Source organism: Anguilla rostrata, chromosome 16, assembly GCF_018555375.3.
Source record: "Anguilla rostrata isolate EN2019 chromosome 16, ASM1855537v3, whole genome shotgun sequence".
Classification (NCBI taxonomy): Eukaryota; Metazoa; Chordata; class Actinopteri; order Anguilliformes; family Anguillidae; genus Anguilla; species Anguilla rostrata.
In genome coordinates, this window is record NC_057948.1 from 16,100,130 (window position 1) to 16,113,888 (window position 13,759).

The 13,759-nt window shown below is 41.0% G+C and overlaps 1 protein-coding gene across 11 annotated transcripts in view; it reads left to right on the plus strand.

The window, feature by feature from the left end:
* Window positions 1-13,759, plus strand: part of foxb1a (forkhead box B1a) — a 181,008-nt gene that overhangs the window by 3,817 nt on the left and 163,432 nt on the right. For 8 of the 11 annotated variants that reach the window (XR_010326062.1, XR_010326065.1, XR_010326064.1 and 5 more), the window contains exon 2: window positions 1,616-1,727. The gene's annotated coding sequence lies outside the window, so the exon portion shown is untranslated. Of the gene's footprint in view, window positions 1-1,615; window positions 1,728-2,798; window positions 4,253-13,759 lie in introns of those variants that run through there. The other 3 variants (XR_010326069.1, XM_064312183.1, XR_010326070.1) reach the window with 2 other exon arrangements.

Consider the following 13,759-nt stretch of genomic DNA (forward strand, 5'->3'; position numbering starts at 1 on the left):
ACGCTGAGTGTGTTTGCCAGAGCCGGCCCTGTGATATCACGGGCTGTGCTGTGTGTGTGGGCACTTCGCACACGCTCACTTGTTCTGCGCTCTGAGAGCTACAGCTCAGGTATAAGTCCATTTCACACCAGAAATACTTGTACCGCTCATTTCTTAATCTGGGTTTGACTCTACACCCCAGCCGGTCTTTACTGTGTTTTATATGGACAGTTATTATTAATTATAATGCGCTCAGGTTAACTGAGTCTCGGTGATAATATTGTAGTGTGAATCTTGTGGAGGTAGAGGAGGATAAAACTTTCTAATTAATTGAAACTGAAAAGTGCAGCGCTCACTAACAGTAGTTAAAAAAAGCATTTATCCCTTTTTGTCCGATAAATCTTTTTTTTGAGCCAGCATACAGTCATGGTCAGAATATCAGAAATCTAATGAAGACCACACACTTGCCAAAATAGCAATGGTCTTAAATAGACAGATAAATAAATAAATCATTTTCAATTGTATTAGTGCTGTGATTCTTTCAGTCTCAGTTGTATATATCAGAAATGTGTTAATTATATATCTGTTAATTATATAAATCTGTATTTAAGTGTGTGTGTTTGCATGCCTTTGTGTGTGTCTCCGAACATGCATCTTAAAGATCGCACTCAATTTTTCATCACAAGGAAATGAAGAAGAAAACGCAACATTTGCTTCACATTACACAGCTGCACAGTGTTTTTCCTTCAGCTAATCACAATTGCCTTTGCATGCTGAGGCTTAATTAATGCAGCACTTATGGGAAAATGATGGAGTTTAAATATTTAGACTTTTCCCCCCTATAAAATGTGCAGCGCCGGCACTATGTTTCCAGGTAATCCCTCACTTTGCAGGAAGACAGCGAACGCATTGCCTCGACAGCGATCTCACTTAACCGCACACCTTGTTGTCATGCAGAAATCTTCTGGCTTCCAGCAGAGAGATAATTAGAGGAGGGTAACTTCAGAGGCAGAAACAAGCGTGTCTTAATGCCTGAAACAAAGGAATATCTTTAAATGTGTGCAATCAGGGTGCAGCCCAGCTTGTTCACGGCCCTCGCACAAAACAATATTGGACCGATTTTGTGTCAGCTTTTCCTTTGAAAATGATTTCAAACTGTGTGGCTTAATTATTTTGCTCATTTTTCTTTAATTTTCATCCCGCTCTAAATATCGCCTTTGGTAGTGATTTTAAAAAATGTTGAGGAAAAAGGCTTTACAGTCCTAATCTTGCTCCTTTACACCTTTTCTGGTAGGATTTAATGAGAGAATTAAGGGATCTGGTATTTATGATTTTAAAATATTTATAATTTTATAAAAGCTGAAATTCAATTGTTTTTTAAAATGGTGTACATGTACATGGTAAACTTGAAATATGTGTAGGCTATGTGAAACGTTCTCTATGCTTTCTGTGATGTCTGTGCCAACCATGCAGGAATGACCTGCAGTTAGAGTATTGCACGTGTGTCCTGTGGTAGCTGAAGCTTAAAGTGAGCCTGGACGCTCACAGTAACGTAATGTACCCGATGCTGAAGCCTGTGTCAGCACTCTGTGAACAAAGACTGAGCTGTCTGATGTTTGCCTCCTGATTCTGACAGACAGACAGACAGACAGATGGACAGACGGCGTGCGGGTCCCGGGGCCAGGCTGGAGGAGCCCCCGGGCCATGGCCGCGGGGATCAGCGAGGATAACACCACGCTCCATCACAGGTAATTTGGGATTCCACGCGTGGGAAAGGCGCCCCGGACCCAGAGCTCTTATCACGCGGTTCTGCTATCAATCAGGCAGAAAAGACAGAATGCCAGCGGCTCTTCAGCTCCGTCAACTCTCTCTCTCTCTCTCTCTCTGTACTCTCAAAACGCCTGAAACGTCACTCAAGCATCGGTGGAACGGAGCCCGTGTTTAAACACTCGCAGAATATTTCAGTTTTACAGTGTTTAAAGGGGGGGGGGGGGGAATGTCATTGGGTCCCGTTCCTGAAACACCCAAGTTTAAACTGCCTGGGCTCTGCCCCACTGTGTATGAATAATTGAGCTGATAAAAGCCGTGATTTAATATTCTGGTCTTATTATGAAAACAAAAGGTGGCCGCATCTCAGTTAATGAGACCTGGCAATTAGTGTATGCAAATCAGAAAGGATCCAAATGTGCGCTCTAGAATACTTCACAGAGGAATCCAGAAATAGAGTCCGAGGGCCAGTAACGGACCTGTCTTCTCTTGAAATGTAACTGTTCATAGCCATACAAAAAAGTAAATGTATGTATATATATATATATATATATATATATATATATATATATATATCTAGGCTAGAGTGTTTTGCTCTTGTTTTTGACATGGTGCTCATACCTAAAGCCATCATATACCAAAAGTTCCTATTCTGGTCATGAAATATACATTCTCTGTTTGAAAGGTCCCACGATAAATTAATTTATCATTTTAAGGGTTTATAGTTAGATGACATGAAGGAGACTAAAGATATATCTTCCTAACTTGTGATGGGAGGCCTGTCCAAAAAAAAAAAAAAAAAGTCATGGTTCGTGATAACAATGGCGTACTTGGAGAAACCACACGTGCTGCTCCACTTTGGTAATGTAGCGCGCCACTCGGTAATGCCGTCTAATAACCGCTGTTTACATTGGATTATCAGGCATGATTACTAATTAACACAGCAGTATTTACTCAGTCAGATCAGTGGGCCTTGTTAAGTAAACCATAATCCAGTAAAATTAGAAGTTTATGGTGGTGTTTTATTTCACTCGGCATTTCTGTTTGCTCAGGTTTTTGTTGGTGTGCTCCCACAAATGGAGACAGTGTTCCCCCTTTTGAAGTCGGGTGTAACTGTTCGGATGTTAATTCTCCCACGGAGGAAACATCCACAAATATGCACAACCGGCTGACATTTCTCATTAACAAGTGCAAATTAACATCAAAATTAAAAGTTTTTAAGTAAATGCCGGTCGGATAGAAGTGGCAAACAAGAAAAAATTGGTGATCGCTTTTCCATAGACCAATAGACTGCAGCTCTGTTGGTGGACTGTTGGGTTTTTCATTTTTGTTTGTCATATTTTAGTGGATTAATATTGTATTAATTCAGGCCATTGATATAATAAATTACATTCTGGTTTATCTAAAGGAAATTCAGTCCCATTTAAAGCTGCGTCAATATTGGTGATATTTAAGCCATCGGTTCTGTTCATGATTGTGTTATTCATGTGTTTCTTTCTCACTGTTGACTTTTAATATGGTATACATGAATATTGTTGCAACACAGCAATACTGTATGAAAACAGAGAAGACAATGAGTTGAAGCCATCACTTGTATGATGTTAAAAAAAGTGTCCACAATTTAAAATGGTGTAACAGCAAAAATGTATTTACAAGTATAGTACTTCATGTATAATTTTAGATTAAACTAGAGGGGTAACACATGTGGAGACAGATATAATCCATAATGAATGATCAGATATAAACAGATATAATGCAAGTCAAGTCTATTTTTAACATTTTTAACAGCCTTTATGGCTTATTGATGTTTATTAGGGAATGCAAACTTTTTTGGTGCCAGAAATGAAAGAACTAGCTTCCTCACCTATTTAGAAGAAAAGCAGGATCAAATAAAGCCCGAAATCAAATATGAATCAAGCACATCTACAGTTTATTCTGAGCTTCCGTTTCTTTGCAAACTGAAGAAATATAGTTACTATTTTCTCCCAGGTACCGTACAATATTAAATGCTTCCAAAGTGAAACCGCTTCCAAGTCTAGAGCGATTTCCTCCGCTTGAAAATATTTTGCATTGTTATTATGTGGCTGAGAGTGAGTTGAAGTGGGAGCTTTATTTATGAGATCTTAACGAGGAAGCCATTAAGCAAACACATTTCCTTACTTCAGACGGCCTAGCAGATGCACCCTGGGCAAGAATACCACCAGTTTGGTTTTTCTAAAGATAATTGCCAAACTGTTTACAAGTCTTTGATAAATGAAAGTTAAAATGCCAGCATGCATGCAGCACACACATGCACGCCATTAAGGAGACAACATTTGAACTAAACTTGCTTGTGTTTTTAAAGGTGAGTTGTAGAACGCAAAGTATTGTATGGTATGTGAAAAAACAGACTAATTAGGCTTGGATGAGAGCTGAGCATTATCACGCATGAAACAAGTGAATAATCAGAGGAATAAAAACAGTTTGTACGAACCCGCACAGAACATTGTTTTCCACACTCAGGTCCTTGGGAGCTCGGTTAAATCAAAGAACTCATTCCCAATACTGCATCTAAGACCATGTGCTGCCGTCAGTCTTTTGGGTTTGTTTTTAAAAATGAAATATTTTATCTCCTTCAAGGGACATGATTGGAGGTAGAAACACTGAAAATATCACATGAACTCCAGCAGGGTACCGGCAGTTGGCTCTTATGTAATTGTAGCTTCTTGGTATTTCCATTCCACTGGAGCTAATTCACAGGCTGCCCATCATTATACTCTCAAACCATAAAAACATGTATGATGTGACCCGCATCTGGGTCCTGACCCAAACCTTGAAAAACCTGCTGTAGAAAAAAATAATTAAATTAATGAAAAGGAACTATCACTGACAGATGTCCACACAGTTGGGCCTGACACTTACCACACTTAATGCAGTACCACAAATTATTCAGTGATGCACGAGATACTTTTAGTTATGTGTATTACATGCCTACAGAGAGGGCAGTCTGAGGGAATATATTCCTTAGAATTTTCTAAGGCAGGGGTAGTGGGCACTTTTTTTGCAGCTGCAAGCATAACCCTTAATTAGAACAGGCAAAAATCTGAATGTGCGCGTTTGAAGCGGTCTGTTCCTGGGCACACGCAGGAATAATTATTAATGACGAGCAAAGCGGCAAAGGAGTTAAGAGGAACGGTCCAGAAAAAAGAAACTGCTGAAAAATTTAAAAGGAGAGTTAAATGAATATTTAAGAGGAAATAAAATATTTAATGGAAACAAATGAGCAAAACATTTAAAACGGCGTGATAAATAATAGCGAGTGTCACTGGAAGTGCACCACTCGCTCTGTGGTATTCGGGGTGGGCGTGTATGCGCGCACGCGTGCGGGACTGTCGCCACGAGGACTTTAGAATTTGCTCCGCGCACTCGGTTGGATCTGAACCCTGCCTGCGCAGTTTGTTTTCAATATGGCCGTCATTAGCGGGGCCAGACGAGGTCCGCGTTTTAGCGTGCGGGGCTCGGCTTCGAGCCGTGGCGTATTAGTTTTTGGTTCAGCGTGGTTTGGATTTAAGCCACGGGGCAATTATGATTAATGTCTTCGCTGGCACCAGACAAGTTCGGAGCGGGATGCCGGCTTTCGCATGACCGAGGGACGGAGCTTTGTTCCGGAGAGCGATCCGCTACGCGGGGCAGCTTCGCGCAGGGGGCGGCGGCAGCCTCATTTAGCTCCGCTGTCGCGTGTGTCCTGCACTTAAATTTAGACCCCTCCCCATAGTGAAGTCATTCATCCCGCATGCATGTCCTAATCACAGAAGCCATTTTCAAGGGTCTAACTGACGAGAGGGAGCGACAAATGGAATTGACATGAATGGGACCCTATGCTACATCTAGGAAAAACGGACAATATAATTAAAGAAAAGTGCTCTTGTTTTTTTTTATGTCCGTGCATTAATATAATTAGCAGTCCTGATTTAAGAATTATTAATTGATTTTGAAGTAATGGATGAACTTCAAGTCAGGGGGGTTATAAATCTCAGCGATGAGGGCTCACGTTTGATCTACCTGCAAAAAGCACTGCCCTCCTACTTGAAGGATTTCTGTGTTATGTTTCCTTGTTTTTTATAGAATAAATTTTATTGGAGTTTCTGATGGCCTAATGTTGTTACTTAATAAAAATATGCAGGCCTTAATTTAAGTGGTCTCTTGTAGTGACAGACAAGGCACGCTGCAGTTCAATTAAACCAAGGGCCAGGGAGTGCCACACTGCCCAGCTCAGTAAGGCACTTTGGCTCTATTTGCCATTTTTTGTCCCTGGAAAATGTCATAAATGTCATCACACTGTGATTTAGCAAAATGTATACAAGCCAATAACCAGCTGGGGAGCCCATTTTGGTTTAATTGGATGTAAATCTTTGCTTAGGACTGGTGTTGCCACTGGCCTTGGCTCAGTATTCGAGCCGACGAGTCAGACCGCACAGAAAATGTCAATAGTGTGAGAACTCCTACTGTAGGACCAAGATCAGGCCAGATGCCATTGCTTAAACACCCTGTGTGTGTGTCTCACTGCAAGTGCATTGTCACCGTGTGTGTGTGTGTATCCTGGCGCATGTGTAATGTCACTGTGTGTGTGTATCCTGGTGCATGTGTAATGTCACTGTGTGCGTGCATCCTGGTCCTTGTGTAATGCCGCTGTGTGTGTGTGCGCGTGTATCCTGGCACGTGTAATGTCAGGTTGATAGTCCATGGATTGATTTGTGATTGAATTTTCATTTTTAAACCTGTAGACAATTCTGATATTTGCAAAGTTACAGAGAGAAATGGAAGTAATCCTTATGTCAGCTGAATTAGCAGAGATAAGGGACACTACGCACACTGGATTCATTCAAGCAAAGGCTCAAATACTCTGTGGATCATTTATCAGTGAGAAATCATGTTGTTTGAGTGAATGTGGGTCAAGTGTTCCCAAACTGTCTCATCTCTAGTCCCTTAGAAAGGCAAACCTTTACCCCTGAATATAAAATGGTTAAAATCTGATTAGCTATTTACCACATTAGTGTGGGGGCCTGCTACCAGAACTGTGGTGTATTGGATTTATACGAGGCATGTAGTTACATATAAATATAAATATGTATTGATCACAATAAGCAAAATATAGCACAAAAATAACATGGTGCATTATTGAATAAAATATGGAAATCCTTTGAAATTATAAATAATATGGGAGAATATTTTTCATTTTTGTGACTTTTTTTATGGATCCCAGACTCCAGTTTGTGATCCCCTGTTCTTGACTACATTCTGAAGATCAAGGTGGTACATTAATCCATGGAATGCCTCCTCTGTTCAGTGCGGGGCTTTAGAAAGTCATCAGCCCTGGCCCACAGCTCTTTGGTTGTTCATCTCTGTTTAATTGCAGTCCGTAGTCTCTCTGTTTGAAAACTGTAGCACAACACCAGAAATAATGTATGAAGTAGCTCATCAGCGTTGCTTTTTGATGCGTGTTGTTGTACATGAGCCGTTGGTGCGTGTGCTGGCATGCCGGTTTGTACTGGGCACTCTTCTCCAGCCCTGCCTGAAAACCAATCATTATTTATTGGCAACAGTCTCCCACTCGTTTTTTAAAGTACACTTTTCCAAATCTGCAAATAATTAAATCTGCAAACAAATAATTAATTGAGTCAATGAGAACAATTAGTACAAAAATGCCTTTGAGAATTGCATGTGCATAGTGAATTAGTTAATTATCATACTGGAAAATAATTGAGTGGAATTAGTGCTCTTGTGTTAAAAAGATGGAGGGATGTGCCTTCTCTCTGCTGGAAGTTGAACATGACTGGATATTTGGGGTGGATATTTCTGCCAGTGAGGTCACTTCCTGGTGATGTATGATTTGGGCTATTTCTTGCTGGATGTGAAGTTGTTGACATATACAGAATCACCTGCAACAAACAGCATTTGTGCCACTGCTATAGTAACCAACCAACAGAACCTCACAAAACTGCTTCTCTTTGATATTTTATTTTTTAAAGAATTTGAAAAAGGGAATCATAGATACTATACGGAGTGTTTTTATAATGAGTGCTTTGGACTGAACTGTTTCTTTTTTTTCACATATTTCTCCAGAATATTTAGTAACTCGTAGATGAGATCGAATGAGCCATGGAATCAGATGCGAGTGATCTTTCATAGTTTAGATTTGGCTTGCAAATATAATGCAGTGTATGTACGGCTGTATTTGAGATATATTGGCTTATTATTAAAAATAATCGAATATAATATCAATGATAGAAATTGAAATAAGACTACTGTTTTTGTGTTTTTTTATCATTTATACAAAAGAGATTTGACACCTACCACTGAAAATACTGTCCTGTATTTGGGAAAACTTTATGAAATATGTCAACACAATATTTTGATTGTTTTCAACTCATTTCATTGAGAGTTTGTATTCCACAGATTGAACATTCAGAACAAAGGACTGATAATGTGTGACCAATTATGTCAATATCTGTGTGTGGGCAATGAATCTTAGTACACCTTGAATTCTCCCAACACACCTTTGTTTAAACCAACCTGAACCACACGTTTAATGCTTTATCTACACTTTTAACCCACACTGATAGCAAAAGTCTTGTGTGATTTCCCCCCACGTACAGCATACAAAGACCAACTCTGTGCAGTTATTGCAGTTTTTGCACAATGTGACCTAGGTACGAGAAAGTACAGGCAGCACACTTTGTCCTTACGCGGTATAAAATACGACGTAGGACCCCACTATTGGCACATAACAAAATACTCTTCAGGGACCTGCATTAAAGTCCTCACTATTAAAATTCAGTATTTCCCTGCTGAAGGCTGCGGGATTTATACGGCTGGCCTGTGGGCTCCATATATCAGCGCCCGTCTCTCCGATAACAATGTGTCTGGGCCGGAGGCTTCCGGTGCGCGAGCCTGACAGACGAATATTTGCTGACATATAACCCAGCCCGAGTCAAAGATCATTACCCCTTTGACTGATGGGGAGGCGGCCGTGACTGGACGCTTTTATTTCCCCGCCGCAGCTGAGACTCCCCGGCCCCCGCGCCGGAGCGGGGTGGACGCAGCCTCTCGTATCCCGTCTGCGGGCGCCGTGGCGTCCTCGTAAAAAGACGTCTCACCCCCCAACCCCCCCACTCCTCCTCCGCAATCCAGCCCCTCCATCTTGATCACGGCTGATGGGCTATCAATAATTTCAGGCTGGTTGAGCTGTCGGCTGAAGGTTAAATCAATTCTGTGTGATTGTTTGCATGATCGTATCCAAGCGGAAGGATTCCAATTTGCAACAGATTTTTTTTCTCCGCCCCCCCCCCCCTCTTCTTTTCCTCCCCCTTGGACCGGGCCTGAGGGAGCGGGAGTGTGCGGCGTTGCGTCTGCTAGCGACGCTCGCGATGCGGTGATGCAATGCGATGGAATCAACTTGAAATGTTAATTATCCCATAGTAGGAACTTTGAAATTTGGTGAAATTTGGCACGGCAACCAATGGAGAGCCGTAGACCGTAACGTCGCGATATGGATAGTGTTCAGGAGAGGCAATGGTCAGCCTTGGGGACTAATGGGTTTTGAGAAAATTTGTTTTATTTCTATATGTTGATATGTAAGAGTCAGATCCTGGGTAATCATCTCCAAAGTGGCTTCGTGGTATCTGGCCCTTTTCCAGGTTCAGCCAGACGTCGCTGTTGCTTTTGCTTTCTGGTGAACCGTGGTTTTTCACAGTAATAGATGAAATTATGCATACGGTGAGAAGTACTTTTCAATGACTGTCTTACTAAAGCCCGTGCTGGGGGCACAAGAACCAGACTTGAATGCGTGAGTGGAATTGTACATGGGTATCGGTTCCACGCAGCTTGTTGCTTTGCAAAGTAATTAAGTGTTCTGTGTTAAGATGCTTCCCCTTCACCCCTTTTCCCCGACTGTATTCTAAAAGATATACAGCTCTTTTGGAAAGAAGTTATAATTTCATAAATTCAGTTAGAATTTTATTTATGGAGTCTGTTAGCTTCTGTGTTTGATGCCTGATAATGTGGCCTTCAGTAGCTCTTCTGCTATGTCCAGATGTAATTAATCTGTCATCACCTATACAATCTCAGTTTTATATCCTCAAAGCATGACTGTGGCAAATTAGGATGAACTTCTCCCACTCAAATTAATGCCCTCTCGAGATTCCCTGTTACAACAGGAGAGCAGACTTAAAACATCATCACGGCCTGAAAGATAAACTCACTCCAGTACCTTAAAGCTTTCGGTGGCATATGGTGTTCTTAAAATTTTATGGCCATCATTTTTGTTTTGATTTTGTGCCGTATGCCGAGGGAGGGTTCTTTTTTTAATTTTTTTTTTTTACTTTTAACGTATGTTAATTTCATTTAAGTCAGTGGGTTTTATTCTGACTGTACAGTGGCGGACTAATAGCCATGAGGTAAATTAAGTGAAAATGAACTGACGCTTGAGAATAAAATATATTCTGTGTTTCAGCCGGCATCTGATTGGACAGCTGTCCCTCAGTGTCCAGATGCAGATTTGCATCCAAAGCGTATGTTTCTGTGCGTTTCTGTGCGTTTCTGTGCGTTTCTGTGCGTTTCTGTGCGTTTATGTGCGTTTCTGTAGGTTTCTGTGCGTTTCTGTGCGTTTCTGTGCGTTTATGTGCGTTTCTGTAGGTTTCTGTGCGTTTCTGTGCGTTTCTGTGCGTTTCTGTGTGTTTCCCTCGGGCAGTTTCTCTGAGATGTAAATCCAGACGGCCGTTTTTACGGGAGTAGACAAGTGTACACGGGGGCGCTGGTCTACGCCAGTGGCTTCTCCCTCACGTCTTCATTACATATATATATGAACCATATCTTGCCTAATATTAAATCGGCAAATTACAGCAAATTTAATGACAAATAGTTCATTAAACATTACAAGCTTTCTAAGTGCTAGGTGGTAAATGCAGCTGGCAAATCGTTTTTGCTCAGTGGCGGAAAGCTGTTACAAAGTCAACAGCAAGTGCCAAGTTAATGCCTTGTGTTTACTAATTATGTCCAGCGCTCCTGGTGTCTCGGGGCCTCTGTGAGCTACGGTGGCCTTTCAGGGCCAGTTGGCACGGCGCCCCGGCTCGTTGCTCACGTTTTGACACCAAATTCCGAGAGAAAGGTGAGGAGCTATTTCAATTTACAGGCCAAGGCGGGCATAAAGCTCAAATCATGTTTTACAACAAAGGTGAAGCATGGCACGGCGAGACAGACAGGCGCGTATTAGATATTAAAAATGCGGAGTGCACTATAGTGTTTTAAAAAAGTGCTCATAAAACAAGAATAACGATTCTGTTTACAGCTAAAAGACAGCTGTCAGCTCCAATGGGTCTGATGGATGTCCAGACACGCTGGTGTGGAGAGAAGGGAAGGTTGGGGGGTGCAAAGAAAGAGAAGAGTAGGCTCTTCTGGGACCACCGTCCAAAAAATTAATTACTCCGATTCAGCATTTTTAAATGTGCCACTTAATATACCGCCACCGTAATTAAATTTCCAGTCCTGTGACCTTGAGACCATTTCCAGAGATAATAAATGAGATAAGGAGATAATCAACGTAGACACAACTCCTGACTGTCCACGGAAGCAGAGACCCGCTCGACTCGGGCTTCTCAAGGTTACGAGGAACAAAAAGCTGGCTAACCGCGGGGGAAAGGGAGAACAATGAAACTGACACAGAGCCCCCTGTTTTCCTGGACGGCCCGTGTGAAAATACCTTAAAAAAAGAAAAGAGATCCTTGAGAAAAATCACGATCGTCTTCCATGCAGTCTTTATGAATTTAAATAATTAAATTGTCTCTGCTAATTCCAGGCTTTTCCCATCAGTGTTTGTCATATTCCAATATCAGCGGTTTTGATAAATGAAACAAATACGGCAAGGCTGGAAATGGGGACGTTGGAATTAGAACAGTCGGTGCACCTGTATTTTGAATTCAACATTTATGCTATTGGCACTTTCTGCGAGATCTGTCGTCAATTGATGTTCTGAGACTTATCAATGGTGAATGAAACTGTGAATTAAATATGAATATGCATGCATTGCATACAGCCTGTTTCAGGGCTTTAAAAAAGAGAAACAGTTTGTTATTCATTTATATCCAGAGAATCCTCTGCTGGGGGAAAAAAAAACTTTAACGGCGGTTTACAGTTGCTTGACACACAAGCTGTCAGAAGCCGCCTTTTGAAGTCTTCTCTGTTTGACATCAAGTGCTCAAGCCATCAGTTTGAGCTGCTGCGTGGGGAAAGTCTATTGATAAGTTTTTATGGCATTGATGTTAACATGGAGGCGGGGGGGGGGGCAGCAGTAAAGCTGCTAAACTTATAATTGCTCTTGCTGCCATTTTTCATTATAAATGTTTAACCAATTACCCATACAAAACTACAAATAAACAGAATGCGAAAGTTTCCATGTTTGAGCTTGCTTCTCAATGCCGCATGGATTTAATCTCACACAGCTCAGATGATGTCAAAACTACAAAATATATTTTTTTTAAGGAATGGAAATAGGAAATGATTTTTTTCTCTGGTTCCTCAGATTCCTTTTTTTTCTTCTTTTTTTTTACTATTTCAAGTGATACTGACCTAAAAAGGTTGATCAAAGACTGTTGGATCTCTCCAGCCCGCAGCAAGTATTAAATTGGCCCATTCCGTGTTTTGCACAGACAAATTATACTCCAGAGCCCTAACATTCTTGGTAGCAACTCAATTAGCAAGAGACAGACCTAGCAACCATTTCACATTTATGTTTAATACATTTTTCAATATTTTATTATTTTGAGGCACACTTCATGAAATTAATGTCTATTTACTGACAATTCCCATTGTACTTATCGTGCGCGGGTGTGCGGTGCCTGTGTGTGTGAGAGAGAGTGTGTGTGTGTGTGTGTCCGTAACGTTCAGATCTCAGAGAGACTGTTCTCTGATTTAATCCCCTTAGGCTGTTCTCCTGAGCTGAAATGGCTGGCAGCATCTGTCCTTTCTTATGCAGCTGTTAAAAGCCAATATTTCTCCTCCTGGCCTATGAGGGGAGACTGCTGACATCTCCTTGCGTTACTCCCTCTCTTTGTAAAGGGTTAATCAGCGAGTTGACAGCAAGCAGAGAGGTAAAAATAAAAAAATCTAACATCTCGAGACAAATCACATATTAACTTTCTTTTAAGGTGTTAGAAAGGAACCACGCGGCACGTTCATTAGCCTGACTCGAAATGGAGGCCGAGGTTTCCTGCTTCTCTTTTCTTTTTAAAAAAAACTGCGCATCATAATCCTTTTGTGATACATGACGGAGCCGACCCCGGCAGAGCATGCTATATTTGTGTAATTTAACATATCAATCACATTAACCCCTGCTGCATCCGCATCGATACTTCCTTTCCCTGTGAATTTAGTTAAGTGGCACCAAGATTAATGGAGTGCCCGGTTAATACTGCCTTTTCCCCGCTGTCTGAGTTTGAACTATAGCCAAATCACAGGCAGCCAGAACGCATTTAGATCTAATGACTAATCAGGGGTTGAAATGTAGCTGTCCGGCTCTTAATCTAGACATTTCGAATCTGGAAAAAAAACATTGTGACATGGGATTTATTTTTTTGTGTGTGTATGAGGGTGGGGGTGGAGGGGGGGTAGAGTGTCTTCTGTGATTAGTTTCATGGTTATATTTAAACATGAAACTATGAAAGGAGTATATAAGAAACAACATAAATACAAATCTGTACAGTAATAAAAGAGAGCTCATTGTTCTTGACTGCTTATTTATATTTAAATTATATTTATTGTTTATTGGTTGTAGTTCAAGATACAGAGAAAAAACATTTACCTGATGGAAGATGTTTGGGTTCGATGCATAATAACTTGTTCATAATTGGCATAGATTTGTGGGCTCTATACACCATGATATATGTGAATCTTTGTTATAGCCTATTTATCAAACCAGAAATAAACAAAATTTCCATTGACAAGGAATGATTTTACATTATTGCAATGTGTATCACCACAG